The 22,646-nt window shown below is 45.6% G+C and overlaps 1 protein-coding gene, 1 long non-coding RNA gene and 1 pseudogene across 3 annotated transcripts in view; 2 read left to right on the top strand and 1 right to left on the bottom strand.

Annotated features, from left to right (window-relative positions):
• The window catches only part of LOC137377149 (uncharacterized), a 152,047-nt gene that overhangs the window by 31,854 nt on the left and 97,547 nt on the right, over window positions 1–22,646 (bottom strand). The gene's annotated exons all lie outside the window — the stretch shown is intronic.
• LOC137377141 (broad substrate specificity ATP-binding cassette transporter ABCG2-like) overlaps window positions 1–22,646 on the top strand; it is a 111,471-nt gene that overhangs the window by 12,938 nt on the left and 75,887 nt on the right. The window lies entirely within an intron of this gene.
• LOC137377774 (U2 spliceosomal RNA) lies at window positions 12,892–13,022 on the top strand (annotated as a pseudogene).

Here is a 22,646-nt window from a genome sequence, read left to right as displayed (position 1 = left end):
GATGGGTGTTTTTCTGAATGGAGGAATGTGATTAGTGGTGTTCCGCAGGGATCAGTGCTGGGACCTTTGCTGTAGTATATATAAATGATTTGGAGGAAAATGTAGCTGGTCTGATTAGTAAGTTTGCGGACGACACAAAGGTTGGTGGAGTTGCGGACAGTGATGAGGATTGTCAGAGGATACAGCAGGATATAGATCGGTTGGAGAATTGGGCGGAGAAATGGCAGATGGAGGTTAATCCTGACAAATGTGAGGTATTGCATTTTGGAAGGGCTAATGCAGGTGGGAGGTATACAGTAAATGGCAGAACCCTTAGGAGTATTGACAGGCAGAGAGATCTGGGCATACTGGTCCACAGTAAGTGGCAACGCAGGTGGATAAGGTAGTCAAGAAGGCATACGGCATGCTTGCCTTGATCGGTCGGGGCATAGAGTATAAAAATTGGCAAGTCATGTTGCAGCTGTACAGAACCTTAGTTAGGCCACACTTAGAATATTACGTGCAATTCTGGTCGCCACACTACCAGACGTGGAGGCTTTGGAGAGGGTACAGAAGAGGTTTACCAGGATGTTGCCTGGTCTGGAGGGCATTAGCTATGAGGAGAGGTTGGAAAAACTCGGAACGATGGAGGTGGAGAGGCAACATGATAGAGGTTTACAAAGTTATGAGCGGCATGGACAGAGTGGATAATCAGAAGCTTTTTCCCAGCGTGGAAGAGTTAGTTACTAGGGGACATAGGTTTAAGGTGCGAGGGGCAAAGTTTAGAGGGGATGTGCGAGGCAAGTTTTTTACACAGAGGGTGGTGAGTGCCTGGAACTTGCTGCCAGGGGAGGTGGTGGAAGCAGATACGATAGCGACGTTTAAGAGACATCTTAACAAACACATGAATAGGAAGGTAATAGAGGGATATGGGCCCCAGAAGTGCAGAAGGTGTTAGTTTAGGCAGGCATCAAGATCGGTGCAGGCTTGGAGGGCCAAATGGCCTGTTCCTGTGCTGTACTGTTCTTTGTTCTTTATTCAGGTGGGAGAGAGAGAGAGAGATTAATGTAACACTCGGGGGAGCGAGAGATTAAGGTAACATTCAGGAGGGAGAGAGAGATTAATATTCAGGGGAAAGAGAGAGAGAGAGAGAGAGAGAGATTAATGTAACATTCAGGGGTGGAGGGGAGAGAGATTAATGTAACATTCAGGGGTGGAGGGGAGAGAGATTAATGTAACATTCAGGGGTGGAGGGGAGAGAGATTAATGTAACATTCAGGGGTGGAGGGGAGAGAGATTAATGTAACATTCAGGGCAGATTAACCTGGTTGAAGTAAGGTTTGTGAACTGGTGATTAGGATGTGGAGGATAGGTTATGAATTCTGAAACTTTAGTTTTATGTTACATAATGCACAATGGCGCAGTGGTTAGCACCGCAGCCTCACAGCTCCAGCGACCTGGGTTCAATTCTGGGTACTGCCTGTGTGGAGTTTGCAAGTTCTCCCTGTATCTGCGTGGGTTTCCTCCGGGTGCTCCGGTTTCCTCCCACATGCCAAAGACTTGCAGGTTGATAGGTCAATTGGCCATTATAAATTGCCCCTAGTATAGGTAGGTGATAGGGACAGGTGGGGATGTGGTAGGAATATGGAATTAGAGTAGGATTAGTATAAATGGGTGGTTGATGGTCGGCACAGACTCGGTGGGCCGAAGGGCCTGTTTCAGTGCTGTATCTCTAAAACTAAAACTAAAAACTAAAAACAATTTGTATTCAATTATTCTATGCCTGGTACCTATTAATAAGGTATTAATTATGTAATTGAATGCAAAAGATTTGGAGTAGGTTACTGTATCCACCAGCATTCCTCAAATCATTTCCTTTTATTGAATCATTTTTCTCCATTAGTTTTGTGAGTTGTAGCCTTGTTTTTGTCACATTAATGCAGTTTAAAATGTGGAAACCTAGAAACAAAGCAAGCTTATTGGAGCAGTTTATTAAACTGGCTATGAACATGTTGTTATTTTCAGTGTGAACAATAACAAATATGTCTACTAACGGCATTGTAGATCTACACACAATCCGGGAATGTGGGATTAATGTAGAAATGGGTGGTTGTTGGTCGGCACAGACTCGATGGGCCGAAGGGCCTGTTTCAGTGCTATATCTCTCTATGACTGTATGACTCTCGTCTGTACAGGTAATGTGTTGCTGAGCCTCTACTGATTGGACAGTCTGGGTTAAATCCCCAGGCTTTGCCGAGTTAGCTGGTCTCATCTGTGCTGTCGAACTATGGGAGAGTGCAGGATCGGGCTCTGCTGTATTGTCACTCTCTCCATTCCCCACCTCCCACCCTGTGTCTTCTCTCTTATTGTCCTGGTTTACACATGGCTATCTGATTGGATGAGATACTCAGGAGCGACTGAGTCCTGTGCAGCTGGATCCCAGTAGGTGTGGGTGCTGACAGCAATTGGGTGGCTGAGGAGGAATTGATAATTTATGTACCACCCACATGAGTTTTGGCACAGCCCCCTGCCCCCTACATCCCTTCTATCTGCTGTAACCCAGGTGCCCTCAAACTTCTCCTCAGCTAAAACCACAGTCTCACTCAGTGTTTCCAGTGCACATCACACAATTATTACCAGTTCCAGTCATTCTGTCCCAGGCCACAGCCTGATTTCCCATTCCCTCCTATGTTCCGAACACAGTAAACACCCTCCCCTTCATCCACCACCCCCCCCCCCCCCTCCTCCCCCCTCCCTCTGGTCCCAACCCCCTCCACCTCCTCCCCCTCCTCCAACCCACCTGACAAAAATCTATCAAGCTTAGTTTTGAAAATTTCAATTGACCTCCAGCCTCAACATCTTTTCAGGGGAGAGAGTTCCAGATTTCCACTCCCCTTTGTGTGAAGAAGTGTTTCCTGACATCGCCCCTGAACGGCCTGGCTCTAATTTTAAGGTTCTGCCCCATTGTTCAAGACTCTTTCCCCAACCCGCACCGGAGAAAATAGTTTTTCTTTATTGTCCCTCTCACCTCCTTTAATTGTCTTAAACACTTCAGTTAGATCACCCCTTAATCTTCCATACTAGTGGGAATACACCTCTACAATATGCAGCCTATCGTCATAATTTAACCCTTTTAGCCCTGGTATCATTCTGTGAATCTGCACCACACTCCCCCCATGCTAATATATTCTTCTGTGTGCCCAGAATTGAATGCAGTGAAATTTATTTTCCATCATGCATCTTATACAGGTCTTAAAAAGAATAAGAGGTGGATATTAAGTACATCAGTAATGTGCAGGAGCCACACACAAACACTGAGATAGAAATAAAAAGACAGCATGGGGCAAAATCATTAAATCCTACAGTATAGAGGCAGGCCATTCAGCTCATCGTGTCTGTGCTGGCTCTTTGAAAGAACGATCCATTTAGTTCCAATCCCCTTGCTCTCTCCCCATAGCCCTGCAAGTTTTCTACCACAATGTCCAGCTCTGCATTCCAGGTCATAGCGATTCACTGCGTTTAGAAAGAAATTCTCCTTCGCTCCCCTCTGGCTTTTTTGCCAATCATATTGGACAGTGATGGACACCAGAATGAATAAAATGTACAACAGTCATATAGAGAGATAGAGAGAGTGGGGAAATAAACAGATAGCCGTTAGCGAAAGACAGAACTGTTTTCTCAAAAGGAATGTCCCAGCAGTTCAATGATAGTTTCCTTTTATTCATCCATGTGGGTGTTGCTGGTAAGGCCCGCATTGATTGCCTATCCCTAATTGCTCTTTGGTGAGCTACCTTCTTGAATATGTGGGAGGCTTGCTGGACCATTTCAGACTCAGCCACATTGCTGTGGGTCTGGAGTCACATGTAGGCCAGACCGGGTAAGGACGGCAGATCTCCCTCCCTAAAGGACATTAGTGAACCAGATGTTACCTTGTGTGTATCTCACTTCTATTATTATAAGATATAATTTTCTCCAACTAACTTGTGCACAGTAGAATGAGTTAAGTTAAAATGATACATATATGGAACACAATACTCAAGGATTGCCTGGACATGTGAAGATTTGAATGTACTTTTTCACTAGTTCTTTACGCTGTGGGATTGTTCAAAGGAAATCACTAGCTGTAAAAAAGAGAAAATTCCTGGCGCAGTTTGTGGTATGCTATATTGCATATGCGAATGAGAGATTGGATGCATAATTGGGCGAACAGGTTTTTTTTTACTTATAGAGACACACAGAAAAATGCGTATGTTCCAGTGGTATTGTTGACCGAAAATGTAAACCAATTAATGAAGCACTTAATTAATTATGATGTTTTGTACATACAATCTATCCCTGTTATTATGCTGTCCACTCAACAATGGTGATATGTTAGCAGTGAGAGGTGGGGGAAAAGGCTAATTATAACTGTGCATGTGAGGGAAGGAGCTTTCCAAGATACCAGGCAATATGCTGCACTGTCTTCCCTTGTGATTTATGTATAGGTCATGGTGAATGCAAAGGGGCTGTGTTGTAGCAGCCAGGAGCAAATCAATCCCCTTGAGCCTTTTGAAAGTCCTATTGAATCTGATTCCACTGCACTTTTAGTAACCCTCTGTGTGAAGAAATTTTTTATTCTTTCTGCTCTAGCCAATTATTATTAGTACTTTAGCCAATTATTTTAAATCTGACCTCTGTTTTTTTGTATTCATTCATGGGATTTGGGCGTCGCTGGCTAGGCCAGCATTTATTGCCCATCCCTAATTGCCCTTGAACAGCTGCAGTCCATTTGGACTTTGTAGCAGTTAGATACAACTGAGTGGCTTGCTAGGCTATTTCAGAGGGCATGTAAGAGGCAACCACATTGCTGTGGGTCTGGAGTCACATGTAGGCCAGACCAGGTAAGGACAGCAGATTTCCTTCCCTAAGGGATATTAGTGAACCAGATGGGTTTTTACAACATTCGACAATGGCTTCATGACCATCATTAGACTAGCTTTTTAATTCCAGATTTATTAATTGAATTCAAATTCCACCTTCTGCTGTGGTGGGATTTGAACCCATGTCCCCAGGGCAATACCCTGGGTCTCTGGGTTACTAGTCCAGTGACAATACCACTACGCCACCGCCTTCCCCATTAGTTACCAACCAACTTGCCAGAGGAAATAGTTTTTCCCTACTATGTTATTTATACATTAATATTTATAATCTAGGATTTAAGTTATCCCATTCAGAACCCAGAATTGATACTGTACTCCACTCAAATGTTTTTGCCAATAGAGAATTTGTGCCTGTTTTGTCCATGGCTGTTGGGTTATGAAGTTGATCTTAATTTGAACAAAAGCAAAATACAGTGGATGCTGGGAACCTGAAACATAAACAGAAAATGCTAGAAAGACTCAGCAGGTCAGGCAGCATCTGCAGAGAGAGAGAAACAGAATTAATGTTTGAGGTCTGTGACCATCCATCAGAATTTTCACCAGACTCTAATCTGGTTTGAATTCCTGGCTGGAATTTTGGGCAATGCTGGGATAGAGTGTAGAAAAGGCCAGTTGTCTCCTCGACTGACAATGCCTCAACTTTAAAATTCTTATCCTGGTTTTCAAATCCCTCCAGGGCCTCGCTCCTTCCCTGTCTTTGTAACATCCTCTAGCTGTATAACCCTCTGAGATCTCTGGCTTCTTTTTCGTCCCTGATTTTAACCGTTCCACCATTGGTGGCCGTGCCTTCAGCTCCCTAAGCTCTGGAATTCCTTCCCTAAACCTCTCCACCTCTCCTCCTTTAAGATGCTCCTTAAAATCTTTCTTATCTGTCCTAATATTTCCTAATATGTAACTTGGTGTCAAATTTTGTTTGATAACACTCCTGTGAAATGTCTTGGGATGTTTTATATAGTACTTGTAATTTAGTATATGTTGTTGTTTTGAAGCTGGTAAAGAAAGAACTCTCATTTGTATAGTGCCTTACACAACCTCGGGACATCCGAATGCACGTAAGAGTTTTTAAAGTACTTCCTGCAGTTTAATCACTGCTGTTAGATCACTGGAGCACGGGATCTGGATGTATAAGGAAGGAACCCAGCAGATTTCTCTATCACTTGTGGGAAGATGGCAAACCTTGGTGGGTAGGTCACATGGGTGATTTTAATCGCCTTTCACCTGGTTTCACCTGACGGGCAGGGTTGAAAATACCTTTCTGAACTTGTAAACAGAGATGTGCTATAACCTCTTCCACAGGAGAAAGAACGAATAACACTGAAGAGTTTGCAAGATAAACCTACAATATATATTCCCACATAAACCGCAATTCAACAACAGCATAATTAATGTTTCTATAGTGCCTTTAACCTCCCAAAGCAGATCACAGAAGCATTATCAAACAAAATCTGACACTGAGTCATACAAGGAGCTATCAGGACTGGTGACTAAAAGCTTGGTAAGGACTGTCTGAAAGGTGGAGAGTGAGGTGGAGAGGTTTAGGGAGGGAATTCCAGCTGAAGGCATGGCCTCCAATGGTGGAGCGATTAAAATTAGGGAGGCCAGAATTGGAAGAGGGCAGAGATCTCGGAGGGTTGGGGAAATTTAGAGAGATAGGCAGGGGCGATCATTTCATTAATTCACTGAGATATATTTTATGCAAATGGCATATGCAGCTTTGTAGTTCTGCAATGTGAAAATATATCATCTCAAAATGTGCTGTTGAACTTTGTTAAAAAAAACACAGTATAAATAACGCCAAGGTTATTGCCCAGAAACAGATTTTCACTGCCCTTTGGGACTAGTTGTTATCAATTGTATCATGGCCCTTTGCTTTTTGTTAACGTTGTGTAGTGTTTGAGCAGGATTTCTTAATGCCTGTGCCAGAAAATCAATATATTTTGTTGTTGCACTTGAACTATGAATAGTGCAGTGTAGTGCCATAGAGACTTACTGAATGTAGAAATTCTGCAAGGGCTGGGGCTGTGGGTTCCTCCATTCTGAAGGGGCTTGACAGGGTAGACACTGAGAGGTTGTTTCCCCTGGCTGGGGAATCCAGAACACGGTGGCACAGTCTCAGGTTAAGGGGTCGATCATTTAGGACTGAGATGAGAAATTTCATCACTCAAAGGGTTGTGAATCTTTGGAATTCTCTACCCCAGAGGGTTGTGGATACTATATTGTTGAATATATTCAAGGCTGAGATAGACAGATTTTTGATCGCTCGGAATCAAGGGGTACAGGGAGTAGACAGGAAAGTGGTTGAGACAGATCAGCCTTGATCATATTGAATGACGGAGCAGGCTTGAGGGTCTGCTTGGTCTACTCCTGTTTCTTATCCCACTCACTTTAGTGAAGATCATGGAAACCCCAGAGAAATGGGAAAAGCAGCCTATTTACTCCATTTCCGAGTCTCTTGGGACCGTTCCTTTACCTAGATTATCAGACCCCCAACCTCCCCAAACATGTTGCCGTTTGGTAACTTTTCCTCACAACATAAATACCTTCCAAGATGAGTCTAAACTGACTGTGACCCACTAACTAAAGCTGGCTCCATGATTTCTTTAAATAAAACCAAAAAGCTGGAAATACTCAGCAGGTCTGGCAGCATCTGTGGAGAGAGAAGCAGAGTTAACGTTTCAGGTCAGTGACCCTTCTTCAGAACTGGCAAAGGTGAGAAATGTAATTGGTTTTAAGCAAATAAAGCGGGGGTGGGGCAAGAGATATCAAAAGGGAAGGTGTAGATAGGACAAGGTCACAGAGAATAACTGACCAGAAGGTCATGGAACAAAGGCAAAGGGTGTGTAAATAATGTGATGAAAGACAAAGTGTTAGTGCAGAGAGGGTGTGATTAGATAGAAAAACAGTCATTAAAAAAAATGAATGATGAAACAAATAAAAATAAAATTAAAAAAGAAAAAAGAACTCAAAATAAAAGTAAAATGGGAGGTCCATCATGCTCTGAAATGATTGAACTCAATGTTCAGTCCGGCAGGCTGTAGTGTGCCTAATCGGTAAATGAGATGCTGTTCCTCGAGCTTGCGTTGATGTTCACTGGAACACTGCAGTAAGTCCAGGACATATATGAATACAGTGTCCCTTTGTACATCAACACTTCCCAGTCTCTCACCATTGAAGAAATATTTTGCATTTCTGTTTTTCCTATCAAAGTGGATAACTTTACATTTTTCCACATTATATTCCATCTGCTATGTTCTTGCCCACTCACTTAGCCTGTCTAAACCCTGTTGAAGCCTCTTTGCATCCACCTCACAACTCACATTTCCACCTAGTTTTGTGTCATCAGCAAACTTGGAAATATTACTTTTGGGGAGGTGGTGACGTAGTGGTAATGTCACTGGACTAGTAATCCAGAGGTCCAGGCTAGTCCTCCGGGGACATGGGTTCGAATTCCAACAGGGTAGATGGTGAAATTTGAATTTAATTAATAAATCTGAAATTTAAAAACAAAGCTAGTCTAATGGTGACCATGAAACCATTGTTGATTGTTGTAAAAACCCATCTGCTTCACTAATGTCCTTTAGGGAAGGAAATCAGCTGTCTTTACCTGGTCTGGCCTACATCTGACTCCAGACACACATCAATGTGGTTGACTCTTAAATGCCTTCTGAAATGGCCTAGCAAGCCACTCAGTTCAAGGCATTAGGGATAGATTATCAACGCTGGCCTAACCAGTGATGCCCAATTCCCATTAAAAAAAAAATCCAAATCATTAATATAGATTGTGAACAGCTGGGGCCCAAGCACTGATCCTTGCAGTACCCCACTAGTCACAGCCTGCCAACCTGAGAATGACCCACTTATTCCTATTCTCTGTTTTCTGTCCGTTAACCAGTTCTCAGATCATGAAAAGAGGAGGCCATTCGGCCTGATGAGTCCATGGCAACTCTCTGCAGGAACAATTTATCTAGTCCTACTCCACTGTTATTTTCTGTGTATCCCTGCAAGATGGCAGATGGAGTATAATTTGGGGAAAGGTGAGGTTATTCATTTGGGTAGTAAGAGCAGAAAAGCGGAATATTTTTAAAAGGCATGAAACTTCTAAATGTTGATGTTCAGAGAGACTTGGGTGTATTCGTACAAGGGACACAGAAAGTTGCATGCAAGTGCAGCAAACAATTAGGAAGGCAAGTGGCATGTAGGCCTCTATTACAAGGGAATTGGAGTACAAGATTAAGTAATTCTTGCTACAATTGTACAGCGATTTGCTGAGACCACACCATGAATATTATGTGCAGTTTTGATCTCCATATTTAAGGAAGGATATACCTGCATTGGAGACAGTACAATGAACGTTCACAAGATTGGTTCCTGGGATGAGAGGGTTGTCCTATGATGAGAGGCTGAGTAAATTGGGCCTATACTCTGGAGTTTAAAAGAGTGAGAGGTGATCTCATTGAAACATACAAGATTCTGAAGGGGATCAATAGGGTAGACACTGTGAGGTTGCTTCCCAGGCTGGGGAATCTAGAACAAAGGGGCACAGTTTTAGGATAAGGGGTTGATCATTTAGGACTGAGATGAGGAGAAATTTCTTCACTCAAAGGGTTGTGAATCTTTGGAATTCTCTACCCCAGAGGGTTGTGGATGCTCCATCGTTGAACACATTGAAGGCTGGGATAGACGAATATTTGGTGTCTCAGGGAACAAAGGGATATGGCGAGTGGGCAGCAAAGTGGAGTTGAGGCAGAAGATCAGCCATGATCGTATTGAATGGTGGAGCAGGCTTGAGGGGCTGAATGGCCTACTCATGTTCCTATTTCTTACATTCTTATGTTTTTATCTTTTGTGTTCACCTCCACCCCCCTCAGCATCACTGCCATTTGCACTTGAAACATCAGTGGTATGATGGGACACCCCAGTAGTATTGCTACTCTATGCGTTTGTAGCTTGGTTGGGATTCTCTTCACAGAGTGCCATGTTTCTAAATTGATGGCATACCCGTCAACATCTGCACCATATTTTCTGCAATCTGGAAAAGCCTCAATGCAGTCTCAGTTTCTGTGAGACTAACTTGTACTCAAATACACAATCTTTACATTCCTCCTCCTTTATTGATGTTTATGCAGATTATCTCGGTACATTGCCGACAACCTGAAAAACAAGACAGTCCTGCTTCCTATATTTCGATGGATATAGCCACAGTCAGTCACCTTGTCAACACTTCAAAAGATTTTGTTCTCGCTCGGATCCACCAATGATCTTGCTTTAAGCGGAATCATTGGTGGATCCGAGCGGCACAGTGGCGCAGTGGTTAGCACCGCAGCCTCACAGCTCCAGGGACCCGGGTTCGATTCCTGGTACTGCCTGTGTGGAATTTGCAAGTTCTCCCTGTGTCTGCGTGGGTTTTCTCCGGGTGCTCCGGTTTCCTCCCACAAGCCGCAGGGCAAGAATTATAACTGGGGGAAAGGAAATTATGATGCGATTAGGCAAGATTTAGGATGCGTGGGATGGGGAAGGAAACTGCAGGGGATGGGAACAATCGAAATGTGGAGCTTATTCAAGGAGCAGCTACTGTGTGTCCTTGATAAGTATGTACCTGTGAGGCAGGGAGGAAGTTGTCGAGCGAGGGAGCCGTGGTTTACTAAAGAAGTTGAAGCGCTTGTCAAGAGGAAGAAGAAGGCTTATGTTAGGATGAGATGTGAAGGCTCAGTTAGGGCGCTTGAGAGCTACAAGCTAGCCAGGAAGGATCTAAAGGGAGAGCTAAGAAGAGCAAGGAGAGGACACGAGAAGTCATTGGTGGATCGGATCAGGGAAAACCCTAAGGCTTTCTATAGGTATATTAGGAATAAAAGAATGACTAGAGTTAGATTAGGGCCAATCAAGGATAGTAGTGGGAAGTTGTGTGTGGAATCAGAGGAGATAGGGGAAGTGTTAAATGAATATTTTGCGTCAGTATTTACAGTAGAGAAAGAAAATGTTGTTGAGAATACTGAGATTCAGGCTACGAGGCTAGATGGGATTGAGGTTCACAAGGAGGAGGTGTTAGCAATTTTGGAAAGTGTGAAAATAGATAAGTCCCCTGGGCCAGATGGGATTTATCCTAGGATTCTCTGGGAAGCTAGGGAGGAGATTGCAGAGCCTTTGTCCTTGATCTTTATGTCGTCATTGTCGACAGGAATAGTGCCGGAAGACTGGAGGATAGCAAATGTTGTCCCCTTGTTCAAGAAGGGGAGTAGAGACAGCCCTGGTAATTATAGACCTGTGAGCCTTACTTCGGTTGTGGGTAAAATGTTGGAAAAGGTTATAAGAGACAGGATTTATAATCATCTTGAAAAGAATAAGTTCATTAGCGATAGTCAGCACGGTTTTGTGACGGGTAGGTCGTGCCTCACAAACCTTATTGAGTTTTTCGAGAAGGTGACCAAACAGGTGGATGAGGGTAAAGCAGTGGATGTGGTGTATATGGATTTCAGTAAGGCGTTTGATAAGGTTCCCCACGGTAGGCTATTGCAGAAAATACGGAAGTATGGGGTTGAAGGTGATTTAGAGCTTTGGATCAGAAATTGGCTAGCTGAAAGAAGACAGAGGGTGGTGGTTGATGGCAAATGTTCATCCTGGAGTTTAGTTACTAGTGGTGTACCGCAAGGATCTGTTTTGGGGCCACTGCTGTTTGTCATTTTTATAAATGACCTGGATGAGGGTGGAGAAGGGTGGGTTAGTAAATTTGCAGATGACACTAAGGTCGGTGGAGTTGTGGATAGTGCCGAAGGATGTTGTAGGGTACAGAGGGACATAGATAGGCTGCAGAGCTGGGCTGAGAGATGGCAAATGGAGTTTAATGCAGAAAAGTGTGAGGTGATTCACTTTGGAAGGAGTAACAGGAATGCAGAGTACTGGGCTAATGGGAAGATTCTTGGTAGTGTAGATGAACAGAGAGATCTTGGTGTCCAGGTGCATAAATCCCTGAAGGTTGCTAACCAGGTTAATAGGGCTGTTAAGAAGGCATATGGTGTGTTAGCTTTTATTAGTAGGGGGGTCGAGTTTCGGAGCCACGAGGTCATGCTGCAGCTGTACAAAACTCTGGTGAGACCGCACCTGGAGTATTGCGTGCAGTTCTGGTCACCGCATTATAGGAAGGGTGTGGAAGCTATGGAAAGGGTGCAGAGGAGATTTACTAGGATGTTGCCTGGTATGGAGGGAAGGTCTTACGAGGAAAGGCTGAGGGACTTGAGGTTGTTTTCGTTGGAGAGAAGGAGGAGGAGAGGTGACTTAATAGAGACATATAAGATAATCAGAGGGTTAGATAGGGTGGATAGTGAGAGTCTTTTTCCTCGGATGATGATGGCAAACACGAGGGGACATAGCTTCAAGTTGAGGGGTGATAGATTTCGGACAGATGTGAGAGGTAGTTTCTTTACTCAGAGAGTAGTAAGGGCGTGGAACGCCCTGCCTGCAGCAGTAGTAGATTCGCCAACTTTAAGGGCATTTAAGTGGTCATTGGATAGACATATGGATGAAAATGGAATAGTGTAGGTCAGATGGTTTCACAGGTCGGCGCAACATCGAGGGCCGAAGGGCCTGTACTGCGCTGTAATGTTCTAATAAAAAGAAAGCCAAAAGACTTGCAGGTTGATAGGTAAATTGGCCATTATAAATTGCCACTAGTATAGGTAGGTGATAGGGAAATATAGGAACAGGTGGGGATGTTTGGTAGGAATATGGGATTAGTGTAGGATTAGTATAAATGGGTGGTTGATGTTCGGCACAGACTCGGTGGGCCGAAGGGCCTGTTTCAGTGCTGTATCTCTAATCTAATCTAATCTAATTTTGAGATAATGGTATTCCAGGAGGTATATGCCTCAGGGCAAGCATCAGTTCTTCAAAAATGTTCAGATCCTTCCAAACAGCCTGCAGCACCTCTTGAACACCTTTGAGATTCTGATTATCTCCTGCTCTAGCATCCTTACAACTCTCACCATCTTCATGCACATTTGTCGCTTCTCGGCCTTTTGGCTAAGATCAAGTGTAGTATCTGTTCTTATCAGTGCTTACTTGGCAGAGAAGAGACCATGATCATTGCTTTTTGATCCTGGGTAGGCTTTGAGTAAAATGGCTATAACCAATCTGCGATCTTCAGGCCAGGGAGTGCGCAACACCGTTCGGGTGGTTGTGAAGGACAAGGAAGGAGATGCACCGGTCGATCGCACCTTCTTCATCAAGAAAATCATCTTCGATTGCTGTGGATTTCAAGCTACGGACATCTTCTGCCTGCAGGATTTCCCCAGCAGTGGATACTTCGACGTGACGTTCCGGAACGTGGCGGGATGCATCAAGTTCCTGAAGGCGTTCAAGGAGAAAGGGGACCGGGCGCCACTGTCGATCCTCACGCTTCCGTCACAACGTGACCGGGTGGTGACGATTCACCTCTACAACCCCCATATTCCGGTGGTGGATGCCAAACTGCACGACGTCTTCAGCAAATCTGCAGACGGAGCGCAGCGCAGATACACATGGTCAAGATCGGACGGGATTGACTTCCTGTTCATGTCCCGTGCTGTCACGGTCGGATCCACCGACGTCAAGCCGGTGTTCTTCTCCAACCACTGCCTCTTACTGGCCGACTGTCACTTACAGGACGACCAGCGGGTTGGCAGAGGGACGTGGAAGCTCAATGCTACACTGCTGACCCCAGAGAACGTTGAGGAACTCAAAAGGGATTACAAAGGTTGGAGCACCGTGAAACCCCTCTTTGAGTCTCCAGTTCACTGGTGGGAAGCGATCAAGGAGAACATCAAGAGGTTCTTCATCCACAAAGGTGTCCAGAGGGCGAGAGAGAGACAGAGGGAAATGTCCCGACTCCAGAAAAGAATGCAAAATCTGCTCCGGCTGCAGTCGATTGGGGTTGAGGTCAAGGAGGACCTCCAAGAGGTGAAGAGCCAGCAGGCCTCACTCTTTGCCATGGAGGCCTCCAAGATCATCTTCCGGTCCAGAGTCCGCTCCATCGAGCAGGATGAGACATGCTCGCGTTACTTCTTCCAAAAGGTACACAGAGAGAGCTCTGTTATCAGCAGCCTAAAGGAAGAGGGTGGCTCGGTAACGCCTTCGCAGTCCGACATACTAAGGATCAGCAAATCCTTTTATGCTGGGCTGTATGACGTGAACCCACAGACAGCAGAGCCCCCCAGTCCTTCCTGTCATCTATCACAGAGATCTTAGATGACAGCAGGAGGGAGAGACTGGACAAGCCGCTAACTCTGGATGAGCTGACAAAGGTCGTATAGTCCTTCGAGACGAGTAAAACTCCCGGAAGCGACGGCTTACCGGTCGAGTTGTATTCGGCCCTGTGGGACTGGGTCGGCCCGGACCTGCTGGAAGTATACGAGAGTATGCTCCTGGCTGGCAGCATGTCAGAATCCATGAGGAAAGGCATCATCACCCTCATCTACAAGCGGAAGGGGGAGAGGGCAGAAATCAGAAATTGGTGGCCCATCTCACTGCTTAATGTTGACTACAAGATTCTGTCCAAAGTCATAGCCAGTCGAGTCAAGTCTGCTCTGGAGTTGGTGATTCACCCTGATCAGACCTGTAGTGTATCCGGCAGGAAGATCTCCAATAGCCTCGCGCTACTCAGGGATACGATCGCCTATGTACGGGACAGGAGGGTGGACACCTGCCTCATCAGCCTGGACCAGGAGAAGGCTTTTGACAGGATATCGCACACCTACATGATGGACGTGCTTTCCAAAATGGGGTTTGGGGAGGGACTCTGCAATTGGATCAAACTGCTCTACACAAACATCAGTAGCGCAGTCTCAATCAATGGGTGGGAATCGGAAAGTTTCCCGATCCAATCTGGAGTCAGACAGGGCTGTCCTCTCTCCCCGGTCGTGTTTGTTTGCTGTATTGAACCCTTTGCTGAGTCTATTAGGAAGGATGCGAGCATAAGAGGGGTGACAATCCCAGGCAGTGGAGGCACTCAGGTTAAAACCTCCCAGTACACGGATGACGTCGCCATCTTCTGCTTGGATCCGCTGTCCGTTCGCAGACTGATGAGCATCTGCGACCAGTTCGAACTGGCCTCGGGAGCCAAAGTTAACCATGGCAAGAGCGAGGCCATGTTCTTTGGGAACTGGGCTGAACGATCCTTTGTCCCCTTCACCGTCAGGTCTGACTACCTGAAGGTGCTGGGGATATGGTTTGGAAGGGCCGGGGCGTGCACCAAAACCTGGGAGGAGCGAGTAGCCAAGGTACAACAAAAGTTGAGCATGTGGGGGCAGCGATCTCTCTCCATTGTGGGCAAGAACCTGGTCATCAGGTGCGAGGTGCTCACGTTGTTGCTCTACGTGGTGCAGGTCTGGCCCATCCCCCACTCCTGCGCTGTGGCGATCACCCGAGCCATTTTCCACTTCATCTGGGGATCTAAAATGGACGGGGCCGGAGGGACACAATGTTCAAACCTCTGGATAAGGGCAGGAAAAATGTACCCAACGTGGCCCTCATCCTGATGGCCACCTTCGTGTGCGGCAGCATCAAGCTTTATGTAGACCTCCAGTACGCAAACTCCAAGTGTCACTACGTGCTAAGGTTCTATCTGTCCCCGGTGTTGCGAAGGATCGGCCTGGTCACATTGCTGTGGAACGCTCCATGCAGTTGGAACGTGCCGTACCACCTATCCTTCATGGAGCAGTTTCTGCGGGAAAACACCTTTGACCACCGATCCATCAGGCTGCACAGAATGTCCTCAAGGCCCTACGGGAAAAGTAGACGGTGGATCCTGTCTGATGGTTCCCGGAGCAGTCTGCCAAAGTCATTTGGCGGAATGCCTCATCACCAGAACTTTCAAACAAGCACCAAGACGTAGCTTGGCTGGTGGTGAGAAGAGCCCTCCCCGTCAGATCCTTCCTGCATGCCCGAAGTCTCGCCCCCTCTGCGCAATGCCCCCGCGGTGGCCGTGGTGGGGAAGAGACGGTTGCCCACCTACTCCTGGAATGTGTCTTTGCAAAGCAGGTGTGGAAAGAGATGCACTGGTTTTTGTCGAGGTTCATCCCAAGCAGCTCTGTAACACAGGAGTCTGTGCTCTACGGGCTGTTTCCAGGGACGCACACTGAGACAAACATCAACTGCTGCTGGAGGACTATCAATTCGGTGAAAGATGCCCTTTGGTCTGCCCGAAACGTGCTGGTCTTCTAGCGCTAAGAGTTGTCCACGATTGAATGTTGCAGACTGGCACATTCCAAGGTCCAGGACTACGTGCTGAGGGACGCACTAAAGCTTGGGACAGCCGCAGCAAAGGCTCAATGGGGAAAGACCACTGTGTAAGGTCCCCCCACCAAGCTGAACCGAGGGGCTGGATCCATGGGAAACCCCTCGAACTGTATTGGGAAAATTTTCATTTGCTGTAAAATGTAAAAATGTAATTGGCATGACAAATGTGAAATGGAAGGGCTGTGAGGCAACTCATTGTAATGAAGCAAACGGACCTCCTTTGCACTGTTTGTATTTTTTGACTTGGTGCTGTTTAAAACTGGTAATGTATTTTTTACAGATTTTTATGAATAAAGTATATTTTGGAAAAAAAAAATCTTCATGCACATTTGTCAATGTCCAGCCCTGCTTCTGTTAATTTCACCATTTCCTTCATCCCACTTGACTTTCTGATTCTATTGTCAAGGTGGCTTAACAGTAGGTGGCATCCCTTGGGACTCCCCAACATCTCATTCCTTGTCCTTTGGTATGTATCTATCCATCAGTCACAAGATCTGTTTCTCTTTCACATTTTCTTTTCATCTTTGCACTTTACGCTTGAAAATGTTTGCTTTCCAAGTATGTATCCAATCCCCTTTTTAAAGGTTACTACTAAATCCATTTTCACTACACATGATAGAATACTGCAGTGCTATCGTTGGTCATAACATTAACATCCCACACAGAAGAGTGCAGAGACTCATCGACAGGTTTGCGGCTGCCTGCAACGAATTTGGACTAACCATCAGCCTCGAGAAAACGAACATCATGGGACAGGACGTCAGAAATGCTCCATCCATCAATATCGGCGACCACGCTCTGGAAGTGGTTCAAGAGATCACCTACCTCGGCTCAACTATCACCAGTAACCTGTCTCTAGATGCAGAAATGAACAAGCACATGGGAAAGGCGTCCGCTTCTCTGACCAGACTGGCCAAGAGGGTGTGGGAAAATGGCGCCTAAGAGCCTCTTAATTGAGCCTATCATTAAGAGCCTAATTAAGGCCGATTAAAGGAGGCTGACTGGAATTTTCCAGTTGGCCTCCAGGTACCCACAGGCGGTGGGGACCAGTTTCGGTGCCTCGAGGTAGGCACCTGGAGTGGGGTGGGAGTGGGGGCAGCGCTCCAAGCAAGCCTAGAGATCCTCCCTGCCTGCCTGGGTATACGAGCAGCCACAGTTTGCCCTGTAGAGGGGCTCCACACCTTCCCCCAGCCCCCAACCCAGTGGTGGCCTGGTTGCTAAATCTACTTTTTTAAGTGGCGCAATGGTTAGCACCGCAGCCTCACAGCTCCAGCGACCCGGGTTCAATTCTGGGTACTGCCCGTGTGGAGTTTGCAAATTCTCCCTGTGTCTGCGTGGGTTTCCTCCGGGTGCTCCGGTTTCCTCCCACATGCCAAAGACTTGCAGGTTGATAGGTAAATTGGCCATTATAAATTGTCACTAGTATAGGTAAGTGGTAGGGAAATATGAGGACAGGTGGGGATGTGGTAGGAATATGGAATTAGTGTAGGATTAGTATAAATGGGTGGTTGATGATCGGTGCAGACTCGGTGGGCCGAAGGGTCTGTTTCAGTGCTGTATCTCTAACTAAGTAAAGATTTCAAAAACGTTGGAGAGAGAGTGCCTCCATTTTGAAGCGTTCTCTCCCTGACATACCTTCCGTTGTAGCTTGTTGCTCCTTTCAAGGTGGATGGTCTCTGGCCCTCCAGCCTCGAGAGCTCACTTACCACCCTTAATTGTCCTCTCCGGCGAAAGTAACAGGTGAGTAACTGTTTACACCCCTCTGGGACAGGTTCGGGACCCGGAAATTGTCCTGACCTTTGTTTCCAACCCCCGGAGGGAAAATCCAGCCCCATGAGTCTGTGAGTTGGAAGTTTAGCAAATAGATCAAATTACAAATGCAGGACAAGGGGACACAGGTTCACATATGAAGGCTAGATTTAGGACCAAATGAGCAATCTATGGAACCGATGCCCAGACAGAGAAATGGAGCCAAAAAAGCAAGGAATATCTGAAGAACCAACTGTGGGCAATGGAGGGGGGAGATGGCAGGGTGTGGGGTAGGGGTGGTGATGGTGAGGGGTGCTGTGTTGGGTGGGTGGAGGAAAAAAAGAGGAAATTTAATAGTTTTCGATAAAATCAGGTTGCGCCAGAGCAGTAGCATTCTGGATATTTGTGGTATCTCAGTATCTGTAACAAGTCCAGTTCAGCAGATCCAAGAATCAGTCAGCATATGATCAGCTGACGAAAGGGAAGTGTGAGAATGAGCCTCCTGGTGTTGGGTTTTCTGGTTCAAACTTTCAGCTGGTGTTCGCTTTTCAATTTTATAGGAAAATCAGACTGATGGACCAAGGTAGAGCTTCAGTGAGAGTGTAAGATTATGTGTTAGTGTTGATCTTTTATCTTATCAAAGGAAATGGTGAATTCAATACGTGGGATTTACTGTTTAAGCATGAATGTTGGGTGAACCTAAAGTCTGACTTTCTAATCCAATGATTTTTGTGCATAATAAGCACCTTGGAACATTTTGCTATGTTAAAGATGCTATGAATACAAGTTGTTATAATACACATCATGCTTCAGATGTGTGAAGAATAACCTATTATGTTTTTCAGCCACTATCTGTTAAATTAACCGAGAGAAGTTACGTTAAATATGTGTAAAAGGCATGATTAAACCACATTTAGGAGTACAATGCTGCTTTCCATATTACAAAAAAGGATGTAGATACTAGAGAAGGTATGAGAAATATTTACAGGGATGACACCAGAACACTAAGGTTACACCGATAGGGAAAGATTGAAGAGAACACAAGAAATAGGAGCAGGAGTAGGCCATTCAGCCCCTCGAGCCTGCCCCGCCATTCAATAAGATCATGGCTGATCTGTCCCAGGCCTCAACTCCTCTTTCGGGCCTGCTCCGCATAACCCTCGACTCCCCGAGATTTCAAAAATCTATCTACTTCCTCCTTAAATACATTTAGTGACCGAGCCTCCACAACTCTCTGAGGTAGAGAATTCCAGAGATTCACCGCCCTCTGAGAGAAGAAATTCCTTCACATCTCAGTTTTAAATGAGTGACCCCTTATTTTGTAACTATGTCCCCTAGTTCGAGATTACCCCACTAGTGGAAACATCTTCTCAACATCTACCCTGTCAAGTCCCCTTAAAATCTTATGTTTCTGTAAGATCACCTCTCATTCTTCTAAACTCCAATGAATAAAGGCCTAACCTGCTTATCCGTTCTTGATAAGACAACCCCTTCATCCCAGGAATCAGCCTAGTGAACCTTTTCTGAACTGCCTCTAATGCTAGTATATCCTTCTTTAAATACAGTAGTAGACTCGCCAACTTTAAGGGCATTTAAGTGGTCATTGGATAGACATATGGATGAAAATGGAATAGTGTAGGTCAGATGGTTTCACAGGTCGGCGCAACATCGAGGGCTGAAGGGCCTGTACTGCGCTGTAATGTTCTATGTTCTAGGGACCAAAACTGTACACAGTACTCCAGGTGTGGCCTCACCAACACCCTGTACAGCTGTAACAAGATTTTCCTATTTTTAAACTCTAACCCCCCCCCCCCCCCCCAGCAATAAAGGTCAAAATTCCATTTGCCTGCCTAATTACTTGCTGCACATGCATGCAAGTAATTAGGTGGTTGATGGTCGGCACAGACTCGGTGGGCCGAAGGGCCTGTTTCAGTGCTGTATCTCTAATCTAACCTTTTGTGTTTCATGTACAAGAACACCCAGATCCCTCTGTACTGCAGTATTTTGTAGTCTTTCTCCATCTAAATAATAATCTGCCTTTTTATTCTTCCTACCAAAGTGGATTACCTCACACTTTCCCACATTGAACACCATCTGCTAAGTTTTTGCTCACTCACTTAACCTATCTGTATCCCTTTGCAGATTCTTTCTGTCCTCATCACAACATGCCTTCCCACCTATTTTTGTATCGTCAACAAATTTGGATACACTACACTCTGTCCCTTCCTCCAAGTCTTTAATGTAGATAGTAAATAGTTGAGGCTCTAGCACCCCACTAGTTACGGTTTTCCAACCTGAAAAGACCTATTGATCCTGACTCTCTGCCTTCTGTGTGTTAGCCATTCCTCAATCCATGCCAACACATTACCCCCAATACCCTGAGCTCTTATGTTGTGCAATAGCCTTTTATGTGGCACCTTATCAAATGCCTTCTGAAAATCCAAATACACTACATCTACTGGTTCCCCTTTATCCACTCTGTTTGTTATATCCTCAAAGAACTCTAAAAAATTTGTCAAACATGACTTCCCTTTCATAAAACCATGTTGACTCTGTTTGATTGTATTATGTTTTTTTAAATGTCCTGCTATTTCTTCCTTAATAATGGAATCTGGCATTTTGCCAATGACTGATGTTAAGAGGGTGGGTTTCTTCTCTCGAAAAGAGAAAGCTGAGGGATAACTTGATTGAGGCCTTTAAAATTATGAAGGGTTCGATAGTGTAGATGTAAAGAAGATGGGTGGGGCGGGAGAGAGCAAAACTATGGGTCATAAATGTAAATAAAGCAAAATACTGTGGATGCAGGAAATCTGAAATAACAGAACATGCTGGAAATACTTAATGGGTCAGGCAGCAGCTGTGCAGAGAGAAACATAGTTAAGGGGCTGAGTTTTAATGCCGAGGTGGAGGTGGCTTTGGAGGTGAGCAATCACGGCAATTTCTCACTACCGGTCGGTGTGCTGGTCTGCCGGCATGTTCCTGCCTCCAGCCTGTTTTCCAGGGAACCTGCTTTTGGGAATGAAGTCATAGAGAGATACAGCACTGAAACAGGCCCTTCGGCCCACCGAGTCTGTGCCGACCAACAACCACCCATTTATACTAATCCTACATTAATCCCATATTCCCTACCACATCCCCACTATTCTCCTATTTTTACAATGGCCAATTTACCTATCAACCTGCAAGTCTTTGGCTGTGGGAGGAAACTGGAGCACCCGGCGGAAACCCACATGGTCACAGGGAGAACTTGCAAACTCCGCACAGGCAGTACCCAGAACCGAACCCGGGTCGCTGGAGCTGTGAGGCTGCGGTGCTAACCACTGCGCCACTGTGCCGCCCCAAATCCGGTTTAACCAATTTATTGGAGTTTTTTTGAAGGAATGTCCACCTGCCCACAGTGGCGGGTAACCCATTAGGCCAATTAACGTGCCAGTTGAGGGCACTCTTCACATGACGTCTGGATTTTCCAGACGGTGGACTGGCTGCTTGATGTGGCTGGAGCCCATAGATGGAACGGTGGTGTCCTCCTGGTTGCAGGCAGGAGTGGTGGCCAGAGGTGCATCCTGGAAAGCAGCTGAGCATAGATCGCACGGTTCCTCTTCTGCAATGACATCGTGGCAGCTGTGATCACAGTATATTACGTGTCTTTTACAAGTCTTCAAAGGGTGTCTCCTTTCATCAGAACTGGAAACAGTTAGAAATGTAATGGGTTTTAAACAAGTACAGAGGCAGGGGAAGGGGGGAGCAAAGGAAAGAACAAAAGGGAATGTCAGTGATAAGATGGCCATAAATATAAGACAGACACTCATAAATCCAATAGGAAATTCTGGAGAAACTTCTTTACGCAGAAAGTGATGAGAATATGGAACTCACTACCACAGGGAGTGGTTGAGTTGAATAGCATAGATGTGTTTAAGGGGAATCTGGATAAACACAAGAGGGAGAAAGGAATAGAAGGATATGCTTATGGGGTTAGATGGAATAGGGTATGAGGAAGATCGTGTGGAGCATAAATCAGACTTGCCATGATTTGATTGCGAGAGCCGCGATTTCTCGGTCAAATTCAGCCTCTCTCATAATATTGGCCAGGGCACCGAGGCCTTTCTGAGGACTATGGCTTAAGATTTGTCTTTTTCTGAAGGTAGCTTTCTATTAGGTCTTCCCTTTGATATTTTTAGGTTATCAATGCATGATGTCCTCACCAGCCCAGGCTCCGGTTTTCTGTCATTGTTCCCAGGCTCTCTGTGAGGCAAAATCTCTCAACCTATCCCCTTCTATCTGCCAATGACTCCTTAGACCTGGAGCTTGCTTTTCCCAGCTCTTGGTCTCTTTCTCTGCTCCCAGGAAGCACCTATGAACAGTTTCGCATGAGATCAGGGTGGTGGAAGCAGAGTCCTTAGAAACTTTCAGATAGAATTGGAAAAGTACTTGAGGGGAGGAAATTACAGGGTTATGGGGAAAGAGGAGGGGGAGTGGGACTAATTGGATAGCTCTTTCAAAGAGCCAGCAGAGGCACGATGGGCTGAATGGCCTCATTCTGCAAACACACATGCCATCTTGGGAGGCAGAGGTGTATGCTGTAATTATCCCAAAAAATGCAAATTGAAATTATGGAGTCAAAGTCCAGTAATGTATACAGTGAGGGCAGCAGGTAAAAGGTGCTTTCATAAGGCGCAAAGGCGGGACAGTGGCGCAGTGGTTAGCACCGCAGCCTCACAGCTCCCGCGGCCCGGG

Source organism: Heterodontus francisci, chromosome 1, assembly GCF_036365525.1.
Source record: "Heterodontus francisci isolate sHetFra1 chromosome 1, sHetFra1.hap1, whole genome shotgun sequence".
Lineage (NCBI taxonomy): Eukaryota > Metazoa > Chordata > Chondrichthyes > Heterodontiformes > Heterodontidae > Heterodontus > Heterodontus francisci.
The sequence above is the reverse complement of the archived record's forward strand: the minus strand, read 5'-3'. Positions and strand labels throughout refer to the sequence as shown.